Source organism: Arachis hypogaea, chromosome 12, assembly GCF_003086295.3.
Source record: "Arachis hypogaea cultivar Tifrunner chromosome 12, arahy.Tifrunner.gnm2.J5K5, whole genome shotgun sequence".
Taxonomy (NCBI): domain Eukaryota; kingdom Viridiplantae; phylum Streptophyta; class Magnoliopsida; order Fabales; family Fabaceae; genus Arachis; species Arachis hypogaea.
The window spans coordinates 113,479,491-113,499,181 of record NC_092047.1 but is presented as its reverse complement, the minus strand read 5'-3'; the positions used below and the strand labels follow the sequence as shown (position 1 = coordinate 113,499,181).

At 34.8% G+C, this 19,691-nt stretch overlaps 1 non-coding gene across 1 annotated transcript; it reads left to right on the top strand.

Annotated features, from left to right (window-relative positions):
• Positions 1–4,011: 4,011 nt before the first annotated feature.
• LOC112731033 (small nucleolar RNA R71) lies at positions 4,012–4,115 on the top strand. The gene has a single exon (XR_003166829.1). It is a non-coding gene; the product is annotated as a small nucleolar RNA R71 (small nucleolar RNA).
• The last annotated feature ends 15,576 nt before the right edge of the window (positions 4,116–19,691 follow it).

Here is a 19,691-nt window from a genome sequence, read left to right as displayed (position 1 = left end):
CATCAAAATAATTAGACTAATTTCAAGATAAAAGTCGAAATCCATGTACTTCTTGTTCTTTTGTAATTAGGAACATTTTTCATTTAAGAAAGGTGAAGGATTTATGGGACATTCATAGCTTCAAGGCATAGACACTAGACACTAATGATCATGTAATAAAGACACAAACATAGACAAACATAAAGCATAAAAAATCGAAAAATAGAAAAATAAATAACAAGGAAATTAAAGAACAGGTCCACCTTAGTGATGGCGGCTAGTTCTCCTTCTTGAAGATCCCATAGAGTGCTTGAGCTCCTTAATGTCTCTTCCTTGCCTTTGTTGTTCTTCCCTCATGGCTCTTTGGTCTTCTCTAATTTCATGGAGGATGATGGAATGCTCTTGGTGCTCCATCCTTAGTTGCTCCATATTAGAACTCAAATCTCTTAGAGAAGTATTGAGTTGTTCCCAATAGTTGTGTGGAGAAAAATGCATCCCTTAAGGTATCTCAAGGATTTCTTGATAAGGGACTTCCTCATGCATTTATTGAGGTCCATGAGTGGGCTCTCTTGTTTGCTCCATCCTCTTTTTAGTGATGGGCTTGTCCTCTTCAATGAGGATGTCTTCCTCTATGACAATTCCAGCTAAACTGCATAGGTGACAAATGAGATGAGGAAATGCTAACCTTGCCAAAGTGGAGGGCTGTCAGCCACTTTGTACAGTTCTAGAGGTATGATCTCATGAACTTCCACTTCCTCTCCAATCATGATGCTATGGATCATGATAGCCCGATCCACAGTTACTTCGGATCGGTTGCTAGTAGGAATGATAGAGCGTTGGATGAACTCCAACCATCCTCTAGCCACAAGCTTAAGGTCAAGCCTTCTTAGTTGAACCGGCTTGCCTTTGGAGTCTCTCTTCCATTGGGCTCCTTCCATACAGATGTCCATGAAGACTTGGTCCAACCTTTGATCAAAGTTGACCCTTCTTGTGAAAGGATGAAGATCTCCTTGCATCATTGGCAAGTTGAATGCCAACCTCACATTTTTTGGACTGAAATCTAAGTATTTCTCCCGAACCATTGTGAGCCAATTCTTTGGGTTCGGGTTCATACTTTGATCATGGTTCTTGGTGATCCATGCATTAGCATAGAACTCTTGAACCATTAAGATTCTGACTTGTTGAATGGGATTGGTGAGAGCTTCCCATCCTCTTCTCCTAATCTCATGTCGGATCTCCGGATATTCACTCCTTTTGAGCTTGAAGGGGACCTCGGGGATCACCTTCTTCTTGGCCACAACTTCATAGAAGTGGTCTTGATGGACCTTTAAGATGAATCTTTCCATCTCCCATGACTCGGAGGTGGAGGCAATTTCCTTCCCTTTCCTCTTCCTTGAGGTTTCTCCGGCCTTAGGTGCCATTAATGGTTATGGAAAATTAAAAAGCAAGGCTTTTTCCACACCAAACTTAAGAGGTTTGCTCGTCCTCGAGCAAAAGAAGAAAGAAGAGAGTAGAAGAAGAAGAAAAGTGGGAGATGGAGGCTTGAGAGGGTTTGGCCAAGGGGGGTTTTGAGTGTATGTGATTTGTGAAAATGAAGGAGGAAGGAGGGGTATTTATAGTGTAAGAGAGGGAGTTGGTTCGTGTGAGAAGGGTTGGGTTTGGGAGGGAAAAGGTTTGAATTTGAGTGGGTGGGGGTAGGTGGTTTGTATGATGGGTTTATGGGAATTAGGGAATGGATGTGAGTGGTGAAGAGAATATGGGGAAGAGGGTAAGATTTGATACGAGAGTGGAGTTTTGGGTAGAGTGTTATGGAGAAGTGTGAAGAGGAGAGAGAGTGAGGTGGGGTAGGTGGGGATCCTGTGGGGTCCACAGATCTTGAGTTGTCAAGGATTTCTCATCCCTGCACCATTCTGGCGTGTAAACGCCCTCTATGTGCCATTCCTGGCATTTAAACGTCGGGCTGATGCCCTTTTCTGGCGTTTAAACGCCCAGAAAGGTGCCAGACTAGGCGTTTAAACGCCCATTTTTATACATTTACTGGCATTCAAACGCTAGTTTGCCTGCCAGTTCTGGCATTTAAATGCCAGACTGCTGCCCATTTCTGGCGTTTAAACGCCCAGAATGGTGCCAGGCTGGGCGTTAAACGCCCATTTTGGTATCCTTACTAGCGTTTAAACGCCAGTAAGCTCTTCCTCCAGGGTGTGCTATTTTTGATGTTGTTTTTTATTTTGCTTTAATTTTTGTAGTTATTTTTGTGACTCCACATGATCATCATCCTAAAGAAAACATAAAATAACAATGAAAAATAAAATAAAAGAGTAAATAATATAGATAAATAAAATTGTGTTGCCTCCCAATAAGCGTTTCTTTAATGTCAATAGCTTGACAGGAAGCTCATACAGAGCTTCACAGGTGCTCAGAGCATGATTGTGGCCTCCCAACACCAAACTTAGAGTTTGAATGTGGGGGCTTTGCTTGACTCTGCATGGAGAGAATTGAATGAAGCTTTTCATGCTTCTTCCCCATGTTTACAGAAGAAGATCTTTGTGCCTTAAACACAAGGTAGTCCTCATTCACCTGAAGGACTACCTCTCATCTGTCTACATCAATCACAGCCTTTGCTGTGGCTAGGAAGGGTCTTCCAAGGATGATGGATTCATCCTCATCCTTTCCAGTGTCTAGGATTATGAAATCAGCAGGGATGTAAAGGCCTTCAACCTTTACCAAGACATCATCTACAAGTCCATAAGCCTGTTTCTTTGATTTGTCTGCCATCTCTAGTGAGATTCTTGCAGCTTGTACCTCAAAGATCCCTAGTTTTTCCATTACATAGAGTGGCATGAGGTTGATACTTGATCCTAGGTTACACAGAGCCTTTTCAAAGGTCATGGTGCCTATGGTGCAAGGTATCAAGAACCTTCCGGGATCCTCTTTCTTTTGAGGCAACTTCAGTTGAACCAATGCACTTAGTTCATTGATGAGCAATGGAGGTTCATCCTCCCTAGTCTCATTACCAAATAATCTGGCATTCAGCTTCATGATTACTCCTAGATATTGAGCAACTTGCTCTTCAGTAACATTTTCGTCCTCTTCAGAGGAAGAATATTCGTCAAGCTCATGAATGGTAATAGTAGGTTCAGTGGAATCTCTATGGTCTCTAGATGAGCCTCAGATTCTTGTGGTTCCTCAATAGGGGACTCCTTGTAGTCCAGTGGACATCCTATGAGGTCTTCCTTACTGTGAATCACGTCCTCCTCCTCTTCTATAGGTTCGGCCATTTTGGTTGTATTAATGGCCTTGCACTCTCTTTTTGGATTCTCTTCTGTATTGCTTGGGAGAATACTAAGAGGAGTTTCAGTAATTCTTTTACTCAGATGACCCACTTGTGCCTCCAAATTTCTTATGGAGGACTATGCCTCAGTCATGAAACTGAGGGTGGTCTTAGATAGATCAGAGACTATGTTTGCTAAGCTAGAGAGGCTCTGCTCAGAATTCTCTGTCTGTTGCTGAGAAGATGATGGGAAAGGCTTGCTATTGCCAAACCTGTTTCTCCCACCATTATTGTTATTAAACCCTTGTTGAGGCTTCTGGTGATCCTTCCATGAGAAATTTGGATGATTCCTCCATGAAGGATTATAGGTGTTTCTATAGGATTCTCCCATGTAATTCACATCTTCCATTGCAGGATTCTCAAGGTCATAAGCTTCTCCTTCAGAGGAGGCGTCTTTAGCTTGCAATCCAGTCAGACTCTGAGAAATCATATTGACTTGCTGAGTCAATATTTTGTTCTGAGCCAATATGGCATTCAGAGTATCAATCTTAAGAACTCCTTTCTTCTGAGTCACCCCATTATTCATAGGATTTCTCTCAGAGGTCTACATGAACTGGTTATTTGCAACCATTTCAATGAGTTCCTGGGCTTCTGTAGGTGTTTTCAGATGAAGAGATCCACCAGCAGAGTGGTCCAATGACATCTTGGATAACTCAGACAGACCATCATAAAATATACATATGATGCTCCATTCTGGAAACATGTCAGAAGGACACCTTTTGGTTAATTGCTTGTATCTTTCCCAAGCTTCATAGAGGGATTCACCTTCCTTCTGTCTGAAGGTTTGGACATCCACTTTGAGCTTACTCATCTTTTGAGGTGGAAAGAATTTGGTTAAGAATGCATTGACCAGCTTGTCCCAAGAGTTCAGGCTTTCTCTAGGTTGTGAGTCCAACCATGTAGCTCTGTCTCTCACGACAAAGGGAAAAAGCATAAGTCTGTAGACCTCGGGATCAACCCCATTGGTCTTAACAGTATCACAGATCTGCAAGAATTCAGATAAGAACTGATGAGGATCTTCTGATGGAAGTCCATGAAACTTGCAGTTCTGCTGCATTAGAGAAACTAATTGAGGCTTAAGCTCAAAGTTGTTTACTCTAATGGCAGGAATTGAGATGCTTCTTCCATAGAAGTTGGAAGTTGGTGCAGCATAGTCACCAAGCATCTTCCTTGCATTGTTGTTATTATTTTCGGTTGCCATGTCTTCTTCTTTTTCGAAAATTTCTGTCAGGTCCTCTCCAGAGAGTTGTGCTTTAGCTTCTCTTAGCTTCCTCTTCAGAGTCCTTTCAGGTTCAGGATCGGCTTCAACAAGAATATCCTTATCCTTGTTCCTGCTCATGTGAAAAAGAAGAGAACAGAAAAGAAAATGAATCCTCTATGTCACAGTATAGAGATTCCTTTATGTTAGTAGAAGAAGAGAAGAAGAGAAGAATGAGGTAGAGGAAAAATGAGAAGAATTCGAACACAGAGGGAGAGAGAGGATTCGAATTATGAGTAGAAGAAAAGTGTTAGTAGATAAATAAAATAAATAGAAAGAGATGAGAGAGAGAGAGAGAGGGAATTCGAATATTAAATAAAATAAAAAAGAAAAATATTTTTGTTTTTATTTTAAAAATTAGTTAGTATTCGAAAATTAAGAAAAGGAATAAAATAAAATTAGAGTTTAAAACAATTAGTTAATTAAAAAGATTTTTGAAAAAGTTGTTAGTGGTTTTCGAAAATTAGAGAGAGAAAAGTAGTTAGGTGGTTCTGAAAAAGATAAGAATTAGTAAAATTTTTTTTAAATAAAAAAAAAAGTCAAGTAGTTAATTGAAAAAGATTTGAAAATAAATTTTGAAAAGATAAGAAGTTAGAAAAAGATTTTGAAATTAAGTTTTGAAAAAGATATGATTGAAATCTATTTTGAAAAAGATTTGAAAAAGAAATTTAAAAAGATTTGATTTTGAAAATTGAAGTTGATGACTTGACTAACAAGAAACTAAAAGATATGATTCTAGAATTTAAAGATTGAACCTTTCTTAACAAGAAAGCAACAAACTTGAAATTTTTGAATCAAAACATTAATTGTTGGTAAAGTAATCGAAAATATGAAATGAAAATAAGAAAAAAAGATTTTGAAAATCAATTTTAAAATTTTCAAAAATATTAAGAAGAAAAATGAAAAAGATTTGATTTTTGAAAAAGATTTGAAAAGATAGAATTTTTAAATTGAAATTTGACTTGACTAACAAGAAACAACTAAGTTTTTAAAAAATTTTTACTAAGTCAACCCAAAATTTCAAAATTTTATGAGTGAAATAAGAAAAAGATATTTTTTTTTGATTTTTTGAATTTTAATGAGAAAAGAGAAAAACAACAAATTGACTCAAGACATGAAAAATTAAGATCAACACAAAGAAAACATGCAAGAATACTTTGAATGTCAAGATGAACACCAAGAATACTTTGAAGATCATGATGAACATCAAAAACTTATTTTTGAAAAATTTTTAAGAAAGAAAACACATGCAAGACACCAAACTTAGAAAATTTTTTATGCTTAGACACTAACAAATTAAAAATGCATATGAAAAACAAGAAAGGACACAAAACAAGAAAATCACAAGATCAAACAAAGACAATCATCAAGAACAACTTGAAGATCATGAAGAACATAATGCATGAATTTTCAAAAAATGCTAGAAAAATAAAAACATGCAATTGACACCAAACTTAAAAATTGACACTAGACTCAAACAAGAAACAAGAATAAAAATTACCTAATCTAAGCAACAAGATAAACCGTCAGTTGTCCAAACTCGAACAATCCCCGGCAACGGCGCCAAAAACTTGGTACACGAAATCGTGAGTTCACACTTTTCTCACAACTCCGCGCAGCTGACCAGCAAGTGCACTGGATCGTCCAACTAATACCTTACGTGAGTAAGGGTCGATCCCACGGAGATTGTCGGCTTGAAGCAAGCTATGGTCATCTTGTAAATCTCAGTCAGGCGGGTTCAAATGGTTATTGAGGTTTTGATGATTAAACGAGAAATAAAACATAAAATAGGATAGAGATACTTATGCAGTTCATTGGTGGGAATTTCAGATAAGCGTATGGAGATGCTTTGTTCCCTCTGAGCCTCTGCTTTCCTATTGTCCTCATCCAATCATGCGTACTCCCTTCCATGGCAAGTTGTATGTTGGTGGATCACCGTTGTCAATGGCTACCATCCGTCCTCTCAGTGAAAACATATCCGCTACGGTTTCTCGCATGGCTAATCAGTTGTCGGTTCTCGATCGTGTCAGAATAAGATCCATTGATCCTTTTGCACACTGTCACTGCGCCCAACAGTCACGAGTTTTGAAGCTCGTCACAGTCATCCCATCCCAGATCCTATTCGGAATACCACAGACAAGGTTTAGACTTTTCAGATCTCAAGAATACTGCCAATTGATTCTAGCTTATACCACGAAGACTCTGATCTCACGGAATGGAAGGCTCTGTTGTCAGGAGAGGCAACCATGCGTCGTGAACCAGGAGGCCAAGAGATACACACTCAAGCTCTTGCAGATAGAACGGAGGTGGTTGTCAGGCACACGTTCATAAGGGAGGATGATGATGAGTGTCACGGATCATCACATCCATCAGGTTGAAGTACGAGTGAATATCTTAGAACAAGAATAAGCGTGAATTGAATAGAAAAACAATAGTACTTTGCATTAATTCATGAGGAATAGCTGAGCTCCACATCTTAATCTATGAGGTGTAGAAACTCCACCGTTGAAAATACATAAGTGATGAAGGTCCAGGCATGGCCGAATGGCCAGCCCCCAAAACGTGATCAAGAGATCAAAAGTGATCCAAAGATAGTCTCAAAAATGATCTAAAGATATGAATACAATAGTGAAAAGTGTTATTTATACTAAACTAGTAAACTAGGTTTACAGAAAATGAGTAACTAAGTGTAGATAGTATAAATGCACTTTCGGGGCCCACTTGGTGTGTGTTTGGGCTGAGCATTGAAGCTTTCACGTGCATAGGCTCTTCTTGGAGTTTAAACGCGAGTTTTGGTGCCAATTTGGGCATTTAACTCCAGCTTTGGTGCCAGTTATGGCGTTTTACGCCAGAAAAGGGTCTCTGGTGGGCGTTTGGACGCCAGTTTGGGCCATCAGATCGGGTAAAGTATGAACTATTATACATGCTGGAAAGCCCAAGATGTCTACTTTCCAACACAATTAAGAGCGTGCCAATTGGGCTTTTGTAGCTCGAGAAAATCCACTTCGAGTGCAGGGAGGTCAGAATCCAACGGCATCTTCAGTCCTTTCTCAGCCTCTGAATCAGATTTTTGCTCAGGTCCCTCAATTTCAGCTAGAAAATACCTGAAATCATAGAAAAACACACAAACTCATAGTAAAGTTCAGAAATGTGATTTTTGCATAAAAACTAATAAAAATATACGAAAAAGTAACTAAAACATATTAAAAACTATGTAAAAACAATGTCAAAAAGCGTATAAATTATCCGCTCATCAGACTCCTACCATTGATGCTTCTTGATGCATGATAGCTTCTTCTGCTCAAACTTCTGCATCTTCTCCACGTAGCTACAGTGGCTACCTCCTGTGACAATTGATCAAAAGCTGAGACAAATCATCCCTTAAGGATCTTCTTTCTTTGACCGAGATCTCCTCTTCCATTTTTGGTATGGAGAGCTTGAGCTTACTTCACCAAATCTTACCTTATTTTGGTGAAGATCTCAGCCACAACATACTTTTTGTTTTCTTTTTCTTTCCATCATTGCGATGGTCTTATTGCTTGCTTCTTCTTCTTTTCGGTAGCTAGCTTTAGCTTCTATGCTTTCTCTGTTGAAATGACCAAAAGAGAAGAAAGAGTAGAGAGAAAAGAAAGAAAAAGCAAAGCATGAGAGTAATGAATGTTTTAAGTTAATTAAGATCAACTCCCCATGCTTCTTGTGTAGTAGCGTGTAAGCTACTCTAAATGCCATCAAATCACTTTGACATTTTCTCTCTCATGTTTCCAAGACAATTAATTCAAGCAAAGAGGATTTTGAAATCCACCACATTTTTTGGTCGGTGGATTGGACAACCCCCAATCCTAAGTACACAACACACCCACACACTCCTCACACATTTTTATCACATTTTTCCTCAATTGCATTCTCTAGGGTTTGAACCCTAGACCTTTGAAGTGGGGAGGGGGAGAAATGTCATTAGAACCAAGGCTCATTGGCATTTGCTTTCTCTCAAAATTGGTTTCGGACCAAGCCTTGGGTTTCCAACTAAAATTTGAATTGGGCTAATAATAATGTTAATAGAATCTGGCCCATTAACAAAATATTGATTCAGCCAAACAATTTAACCAAGGTTGAAAGTAAAATTCATTTTTTGGCTTGCAACAATTTTTCTTTTCTTTTCGCCCCAATCAAAACCTGCAGAACAAAATTATTTTAATTAACACATATGAATTAAAATCAAATTAATAATTTTACAATTAATCATATTAATAATATTTAATCATCACTAATATTAATTTAGAGTTTTCCAAACTCATCATATATTTTCACGTAAGATTTCCATTTCCTCTTGAATATTTCCAGAATCTGAGAAAGGAACAAATAAAAGTTTACTTTTCTCAGCTTAGATTTCTTCATAAACAAACAAACAAGCACAATAACAGAAAACGAACCACCCCGTCTTCTCTCTGTCTCCAGATTCATTCATTCAATCATCAAACCAAAAACCACATCACGGAGAGAAAGAGAGAGAGAAGTGGGTGTGTTTGTTATATAATCATAGAATGGAGAAGACTTCAGAGGTGGAAGGTACGGTGAGGAACATTCTAGAAGAAGAGACACTGAAGTGGGTGTTCGTGGGAGGAAAAGGGGGAGTTGGAAAAACAACATGCAGCTCCATCATCTCCGTCCTCCTCTCCCAAGTCAGATCCTCCGTTCTCATCATCTCAATCGACTCTGCTCACATTCTAAGATGATTATAAATTTATAATTATATAGAGTGTGCACATTTAATTTGAGATGTTATTGAAATGCACTTATTTTATTCATTTGTAGAGTAATCTGGGGAGTACTACCACTGCATTTGATTTTCAATGTCAGCAAAAGATTCATGCCTCTAATTCCCACCTTGTACAACTATTTGAAAGTTTGTACAAACAGAAGCACCCGCATTCACTTTTGTGATCTTGTAAAACTCTTATTTGATTTGTGTATCCTAATGTAATTGAACCACTTTTTGTTATGATTCTTTTGTTGCCACACTTTTTTTTTACATAAGTGGGGAGTTTTTATTCTTTAAGTTTTAATTTATGTATTACTGCATGTAAAGCCTTCTCAAATTCACGCGATTTTAATTTATTATGGTTTGAGTATTCATTTAAGCCCCGAAACCAATATAATACGACCAATAATCCAAGCTTGCCTCCATTGAATTTTCAAGAAATGCATCATTACTAAGTTTTATTTCTCTGTCTCTCTACCTACATATACACACTCTCATTATTGTTGCTCAACAGCAGTGTAAATAGAATCAACTTCATTTGTCTCTCATCATTTCAAAATTAGGCCTAATTTATTCAATACTTAGCTATATCATCGCACGAGTCATCATAAAACCAATTTATACTTTGTGAGTTATGATTTATGCATTTAAAAATAAAACATTTATTGAAACATTATAGTCTAATCTGAAGATAAAATAAGAAAATCAAAAAATTGGATATTAAGATGTGTAGAGTCACACTAAAATTTAGAGTTAATACAGTGAATCTAAACAAAATATGAGTTTATAATTTTTTAATTGACAAGTTAGAACGGTGGACTAGTAACTCTCTGGTCAAGTAGTAAAGCTAAATAAAAAAATGAATTTGACAACATCAAACATTCTAAATTTAAGCATATATCGAATCTTAACACCTTTAAGTCATGTCAAATAATTAGAAGAAGAACTCAAGATACACACCAAAAATTATATTTAAACAAAATTACTCATATGTTATTCATGTAGCCAACATATGATTTTTTGTGTTATGTATAAATAAATTGTAATGAATCAAGCTGGTTATTATTTCATTTATATAGTCGTCTTGCATACAAGTTATGAATAATTTGTGGAAGAAGAAGCCAGAACATACATATGGTTATAGCTAAAGAAAGTTTAATCTATGTAGTAGTTTCATCAAATAATATAGGAAAATTATCAGGTGTACCGAGGAATATCGGTGTTCCAGTTGTTTTAACCGTTGATTTTAATTAATATATATTATATATATTTTTTATAATTAAGATCAACGGTTAAAACAACTGGAACACCGGTGTTCTCGGTACACCTGATAACCTTCCAATAATATAAGAATGTATAAAAGATAAAGATTTGATTGTGGAACACTAGAACTTGTCGGTTAGAGTAAGGTAGAAGATGTTTTGTTTCATAGCTAGAATTATAAGATGGGTAACCTAATGTTATAACAAGAGTGCTATTTATATATTAAAATTAGTTACTAAAATTAATTATATACTATTTTTTTATATCAATACATGTGTAGTTTAATTTATTTTAAATATATATTTTATATTTTAATATGTATTTTATATTAGTTACTAATTTTGATGACGATTTTAATGTATATCTAATATGGTTGAATATACAATGGTCGATAAACATTGTAGTAAATAGTATGTGTAGTTGATGATTCAAAGATTTTATGACAAACTTCCAAAGCTTTGATTGTCAAGGAAGCTTTGAATTGGATCTGAAGTTGAACTCTCATCACAAGGCTGATGAATCTACAGGCACTGAAAAGTGAGATGATCTGGAAGATTAGAGGAAAATCAAAACTCCAACTCAGATAATTGGAAGTCATGGAAGAACCTGGATGGCCATGGGAAGAAGATAAAATGATGGAATTAATGCCTCCTTACTTCCATCATTAGGTAAGCTTCTTTGGGGTGAAAAAATACTTATCAATCTTTCGCAGATATTTTTAATTATTGTAGGGCCTTCTTGCTTAAACCGATCTTTCTGTTGCAGAGACAGTTCAGTTTGCTTCAATTAATTGCCCCTTACTTCCCCTGCTTTTGCAACTGCTTACCTTTATATTTTTATATATTAAGAAATTATTTTGCATGAGCAATGATTCAACAACTCAAGTCTCATAGACAGAAACATTTGATTGATCAGACAACAGGCTCTAAATAAAAGTCTATTGTATGCTATCTAAATCTTTAAGAGCATTACAATCTAGATTTTTTTTTTTTCTTTTTCAATAAGAGATCCCTATTTCACTTTTTACATTTAAGCTATGCATATAGCAATATTTCTTACATTCCAAATAGAATATAGGCAGTATGAAATTATTTATGCTAATAATAAGAAAATTCAATTTTATCAATTATGTGAATTCATTCTAATCATTGCCAACTATAAAAAGTTTAAGCAGACTTATATTATTTGCTAACTATTGTATTCTGCAGAAATTTAACCAAAGAATTTCAGATACTTCTAATATAAATATTGGAAAAGCTTGATCTGTTTAATTTGTGGTTGGTTAATCACTAACCATAGCTTTATAAAACTTCATGCCTCTAATTCCCACCTTGTACTACTCTTTGAAAGTTTGCATACAAACAGATGCAGTTCATTCACTTTTGTGTTCTTCAAAATTCTGCTTTAGTTTGTGTATCTCAATGGCTGTCTGAATACTGTACTTGTAATTGAACCACTTTTTGTTATGATTCTTGGTACTGCGACACCTTTTTTCTAAAGCTATGGTAAACAAACTATATATATGCTCTTTTTTCTTTATTTTGATGATTCAAATTAAGATACATCAATAATTTTACATAAATGAGGAGTTTCTGTTCTGAATTTTCAATTTATGTATTATTCCATTTAAACCCTACTCAATTTCAATCCACATAATTTTATTGAAGAGATTGGATAACCTTAAAAATTAAAACAAAATTGTCAGATAATTTTTGGTAAATGATTTAATTTATTTAAGTGCTTATAGCATTTAATGTAAAGGGAAGTGAATATTCAATTAAACATTCCTATTACAATTTCATCATTTTCAGTTGTGTATGGTAATCTTTGATACATCCTCATATCAAATCATTGAAATCAGAAACAGTTTAAAATTATTTGTTTTCAAGAACTCTGACCAAAACAACAATTTTGGCAGTTAGTTTAGGATGCAATTCATCATGACTAGCAATTCATCTTTGATTTGTGATTTCTACTTGTTGGGTTGAGATTCTGTTGTTTGTTTCATTTACTGGCTTTGCTAACTGATTAGACCGCAATTAAAATAACTAACATTCATGTCATGCATTTTGGTTGCTTTCTAAGGTATATGTTCCCCTTTCACCTCAGCTACCGGTGACTATATTTCAAAGAATTTTGTGCTCCTTAATTATTGAAATAAAAGCATGTTGTGGTTGGAGTTCATTCAATTGTAGTAGGCAAACTTATTTTAATAGACAAGCATGTTTATTAGAGAAAAAGAAGCACACGCTATATATGCTAACTTAATTAAAAAAAAAAAAAAATCAACCAACCACACTGTATGGTGACTTAAAACTTTTGAACTGGAATATAAAGAGGGAAAGAACATAGAAATTGTAATACACAAAGGGATATAGAGACACGGCGTGTATTAATTGAATGAGTGAAGCCCATATAAGCTACTCACATGATCTTCTTTGAGAGATTGCCATGTAAATGATTGACAATTTAGTTATTTATTAATTTTACAAAAAAAATAATTATATACGAATTTTTACCTAATAACATACCTAACCATTTTTTGGTAATAACTACTAATAAAATTATTTAAAGGACTTTATTATAAATTTGAATTCAAAATATGAACTCAATTCTAATCTTTAAGGTTATAGTGATATAATATAAAATTGAGTAAATAATATAGAGACAATAGGTAATAAACCTGAAATTTATAACAAATGACAAAAGCTTCTTGGTGGTAACCACTTGGTAATTGCCATAAGACCAAAAGCGTGTTATTTTTATATTTTGTTTCTACTTTCTCACATTCTTGAACCATTTGCGAAAGATACAATAACCGAAAGCAACGAAGAATAAAATAATATTGGGAAAGTATGAGGAGCCAATGAAATATTTGTACAATAGAAGTTTATGGAGAACCATTAATGTTACATTTTCTCATCAACTGAAGTTTTTGGAATAAGTGGTATCATGACATGATATTAGAGCTTTAAATCCGAAAGGTCAAGAGTTTGATTCTTAGTGAACTTGAAAATCAATTTAATCTTTTGAAAAAATGTTTATTATTCCTAGTACTCATGAAGGATGTTCATTTCAAATAAGCCATTGTCTCCCTAACAGAACTCAATAATAATAGAACCGATAGATATGAAAGAGGAAGCAAGTTGTGGAAGAAGCTAACATGATTTATTAGTTTGGAGTTGACTTATTAATTTATATATTTTTTTAATAAAATATATTTATAATAATATAAAAATAATTAAAATAATAAATACATATTTTTATATATTAATTAATTGATTAGTGATTGATTTTTATTATACAGATAGAATGATTGGTATATTTTGATCATGTTGCATCACGGCAATGAAGAAAAGTTGAGAACAGCATCATTAAGCAAAATGAAATACAAAAGATCACCACTAAACACGTAAAAACATCATACAGACTCTGTGCTTTCACACCATATATTTTACGTAAATGAACCCCACATACATATTTTGGGGGATTATTCTATTCACTTACAATGCAAGTTGGTTCTCCATTAATAATGCTTATGTAATTATGTAATTATTATTTGCTTTTAAAATATTTTGATAAATTAGTGTTAGTTTGGATTGATTTTTTTGAGTAAAAAAATATATTTTTTTAATAAAATACTTTTATTTATTAAAACTTATTTAAATACGTTTTTTAAAAAAATATTTTTATTAAAAAAAAGTAAATTATTTAATTTTTTTTAAATTAACAATACCTTATTTGTAAAAAGTAGAAACAAAATATATTTTTAATATTTAAAAATTATTTTTAAAAACTTATTTAAATATAAAATAATATTTGTATGTAAAAGTTTTCTTTTCAAAAGATAAAAAAAATAAATAATTTTTTTAAAAGCTAATTCAAACTCACCTTTAATCTCTTAAAAAATTTTTTGTTTTTAGTTTATAATGACTTGCGAGTCACTCTCTACGGACACTAATACATAACTGTCCGTGTGGATTCAACCTTAGAGGACCAACTATCCAACTTTTTATTTTTTTTATTGTTTGTACAATTGAAAAATTTTTAAAACCAAAAATAAAAATATTTTATGTTTGGATTTACTTATAAAAGTACATTTTATTAGAATAAGAAGTAATTTAATTATTTTAATAAGAAATATGTAAGCACCTTTTATCAAAATTATAATTATGGTCATCATACGGAATAAAAAACTATTTGACATTATATGCTATGTTTGAAAAGTATTGTTCTGTATTATTTATATAGAATAGAATAATTACATAAGTTATTAATAAAAAAACATGTTATATTATTAACACTTTAATTTAAAATAAATTCTTTTAATAATAATATGAAATATATATAACAAAATTTTGTATACACATATTACTGCGTGCACACACCAAAGTAATTTAAAAAAAAAATTAATGTTTTAGTTTTAACAAGCAATAACCAATTTTTTTTTTTTAATTTTAAAGATGAGTGTGATAGAAAAATCTCACATTAAAAGTATTAATATTTGTATAGTATTACATTTAAAAGGTATGATGGTTACGGTGGCTAAGAGAAGGGGGTTGAATCTTAGCCTTCTTTTTTTGCTTGATAACCCTTGTTGACTTGTGAAACCAATTCAGGAAACTTTTTGTTTTTTTATCTCATCATTTCACACGAGACTTTTTCTTTTGTCTCGTCCCTAGCCACGAGACTTTTCTTTTTGTCTCGTCACTTGGCACGAGATATTTTTTGTTTTTGCTCCTGTACAGTAGAAACAGAAATGTAGTAGAGAAGAGTAGAAGATTACACCCAGATATATCCTGGTTCAGCTGCTAAGTGCAGTGCAGTCTACATCCAGTCTCTATCACAACAATGATGGAATTTCACTATAATCAACCTGATTACAAACTGTAAAGTGCTAACCCAACTTACAAGGGGATTCCCACAGAATCATGAAACACAACATAGATGAACAAAGGAACTCTAAGACATCTATGGCTTTTTCTTTTAATTTTGCACTCTCTGCCTTTTTTCGCTCTATGGCTTTTACATACAAACCTCACTGTTTGCCTTTTTCCATGAGACTCAAGACATGACAAAATTAAACAGAAAAATACAAAACAGAATACATTGAAGGAGAAGAAAAACTGCTAGCTTAGGTAGCTCTGAGACTTCTGTGCCTTGCACTCTCAAATCTTACTCCTTGCTCCAAACAGTGGTTGTTCTCTCTTTTTAAAGAAGAGGGAAGCCTCCACTATTGAAGCCAAAAGCCAAGCTTAACTTCTAACTCCTTCAAGAAACAGAACCGGTTCGGCCACATAGAGAGAGAAGAGATAACCATGCAAAACCCAACATGCAATTACCTCTAGTCCTTTCTTGATCATCACTCTTCATCAATACGAGCTCTCCATCCTTGGCTTGCTCTCCAAGATGGATTTCTGGCCCTTGATGCTTCATGATGATGATGACTTCATCTGCTTCAATCTCTGCCTCAACCATCACTTCGCCACTCTAGCTACTTCCTGTGGTGGTTGAGCAGAATCAAAGACAAGCCATGCTTCAAGAATCTCCTCCTTGCTGGCCGAATCTTCATCCTCCATTTTTGGTATGGAGAGGCTAAGATATCATCACCATATCTTACCATATGTGATAAGAATCTCAGCCACTATATTTTTTGTGTTTTCTTGCCATCTTCATGATGGTCTTGAAGCATGCAACTTCTTCTTTTTCTTGGTAGATGAACATAGCATCCATAATTTCCTGGACAAGGACCGAAGAAGAAGAGAGAAAGAGATGAGAGAGAAGAAATTGTGAAAGAAAAAACAATCTAGTGTTTGAATAAATTAATTCAAACGAGTTGCTTTTACTTCCCTAGCTAGAGTGGCGTGTAGCACTATGGCCATCAATCAATTCAGCTGCAACTTTCTCTCTCATAGTTCCCATGCAATAAATGACAATGTAATGAATTTTGGAATCCATCACATGGTGAAGTGCTTGGATCCGTTGGAAGCATTTTTGCTTTCTTTTTCATTTGTTTCGGATCATGCATGAGGAACTCTCATCAAATGTGAAGTTGGGCTTAGTTGCAACAACATTTAATTTCTGGCCCAATAATAACATTTGTTTTCCTGATGAAATTTGGATCAAGCCATGAGCAAATGGGAAAGCATTCTTTGGACTTTGAAGTAATAAGATTTATTCCTGCCCAACATCTATTATAACCATTCAGCCAAAATGTAAGAAACATTAAGCAAGGTTGATTGCAAGTTTTAATTTTGGGCTTGCTGTCTTTTCATTTATTCTCGGCCCAATAAAAAACTGCACAGCAAAATTAATTTAATTAATATATCAATCAAAATTAGATTAATAATTTTGCTGTTAATAATGTTTGATCATCATCAATTTAGTTTAGAGTTTTCCAAACTCATCAATCTCCCCCTTGATGACAAACATTATTAAAATTGAAATGGAAAGAATTTTTTTTTTTGAAAATAAAATTGAGTAGGAGAGCTCCCTTTGAAGATTGAATTTCTCCCATTTCAAAATATCACATGGCTCTCCCTTGATATATGCTATTCTTACCAAGGGAAGCACTAACTTGTAACAATTTAATCAAGCTTCAAGAAACAATGTTATTCAACATATTAATTTTGAAATGTTGAATGCTTGATTTATGAGCAGATTTGAATGATATACAAAACTTATTTGCTATCACAAGTTTGATTTTCTGCTCAAACAACATTGGAAAATGATTTTGCTGTTCAAATATTTTTCACTAAATCAGAGCAATCATGGTTATGGTGGAAAAAATATTTTTCATCAACATGATATATTCTTTCCAAACACAGCAACTTTCATTATTTCAAACTAAAGGAACTGCCAAAAATAAGTTCAATCATCAATCATTCTATCAAGGTAATTCACATATTTCACCAAGATAATCATCAAGTAATGGCAGTAAAAAAATGTAGAACCGAATGCTAAATTATCAAGACATCATCAAATCAAAACATCATCAACCATAATCCTAATTCATTTTCACAATGCATTATCCATTATCAACAAGGGTGATCATGAGTTCTCAAAGAGAATTTCATCCCCTGTTTTTTCAGTTTCAATTTTGGATCATTTCCTCCCCCTTTTGGCATCAAGGGGCATTATGTACCTGCAGCAAGAAAGCAGTGACAATATAACAAAATATTCATAAGATGTCAAATATGTCAAAGTGTCAAGAAGCAGTGAGTATCAAGTCATGCTACTACAAAAAAAAGATTAAGCCTAATCATGCCAATATCAAATAACATAAAACAACAGTCATCAATCATCTGATAGATGAAAAGCAGAGTCCTCAGCGCCTTCTTCACTATTATCGCCCAGATCCTCCTTAAGAGTTGCTAACATCAGGCCGACCCTTTCTTTGCAATTTTTCCAAGCTTTCTCGCTCTCAGAGGCTTGCTTGCGAGCCTCTTTGTGAGATTGAATCATCATGTCTGCCATGTTTGAGAATTCACCCAAAATTTCTTTGATGGATTTGACTGTTTTGGAAGACTCTGGCCGGGTCTCATTGTCACTATCCGATGCAACAGATTTGCCCCCTTTGGTTCCCTTAGTCGCTCCTCCTCCTCTGATTGAGGATACTTTGTTCTCTACTGCCTCATTCAACAGATCAACTTTAAAGTATTCAAAAATTCTAGTTAAAAATATACCATAAGGCAGGTTAGTCTTTTTGGTGCTTCTAACAGAATCCCACATATGCCTAATCATAATATAGCCAAAGGATATCGGAGTAGAGGTAACCAAAGCAAATAATATGAGACAGTCAGAAAATGTTACTCGGTTGTGTGAGCCACTTTGGGGGGTCAGAATATGGGTGATGATTCGGTGAAGCAGAGAGTTGACTGGTCCTAGAGCTTTGTGGGTTGGAATTGTTCCATGCAAGCCAGAAAGATTCTCGCAGATGTGCTGAAGAACCGTTTTGTATGAAACGCCGACTTGTGTATCCCATTTGTCTACCATGTACGCTCGCGGTCCTTCATCCTTGAAGCCCAGGGCCGCTCCAATGGTCTCAGAATCAAGGGCTATTTGAACCCTTTTGACATAGGAATGAAGAGTGCCGTCAATGAGTCGCATATTGGCGTAGAACTCTCGGACTAGGCCAGGATAGACTGGTTTCTGAATGAGAAGAAGTGGCTTCCAGTTGAGGAGTTCAAACAGAGAGGAGATGTTGATGCCTTTGTTAGTGAGAGTGTCGAGACTAACAAGGTAGGTTGCACACAAGTGACGTTTTTCCATAACCTCATTGTGAAACTCAAAAGAGGTACAAGAGTTGAATCTGCTCGGATCAAAGTGGGAGTGAGTCTTGCCATACTTGTTTCTGAATTCCAAGGATTCCAAATTTGGAGGTTCAGTGGTGTCGTGAAGAGCAAAACCATTAGTCTTTTGAGCACTCTTCCCGGATGCATGGGGAGTTGATCTCTTTGGTGGTGATTGTGGAGGGGAAGGAATGGGAGAAGTATGAGACTCTTCTTCTTCTTCCACAGGAACACGGTCTTTCTTCTTCCTTGAGGAAGTTTTTGTGGCAATGACCTTTCTTCTCATTGTGTCTGTGTGTTTTGAAGGGGGTGAGGGTGATGAAGATGATGTAGAATGAATGTGAATGTGAGTGTGTGATTGTGGAGTAGGATGTTTTTGAGAGAATAAGAGCCTTTCACTTTTTCTGGGAGCAGTTTTCTTTTACATGGTTAGGAGAGAATAGAAATCGAATATGAAAGGGTGAAGAAACCGAATTGAGTGGGGGAGAAGGAAGGTGAGAGACACATTAAATGAGGACTGGAGAGAGAATTTAGTGGAAGTAATGACCATTAGTGGACGGTTAATGACCATTATGGTGTAGTTATTACCCAAAAATGATTTCCCTTTTTATTTTTGAAATCAAAAATCTAAAAAGTTGTTGCCTTAAATCAAGGGATTAGATGGAGAGAGGGATTTGATTTGACAATAACCACTTCCAAAGATATGATGACACAGGAAGAAGATTCTTATTTGCATAGAGAAATAACTACCATAACGGTAAAGTGGGGTCAGGAATTATTAGGTGGGACCCAAAAATTTAAATCTGCGTT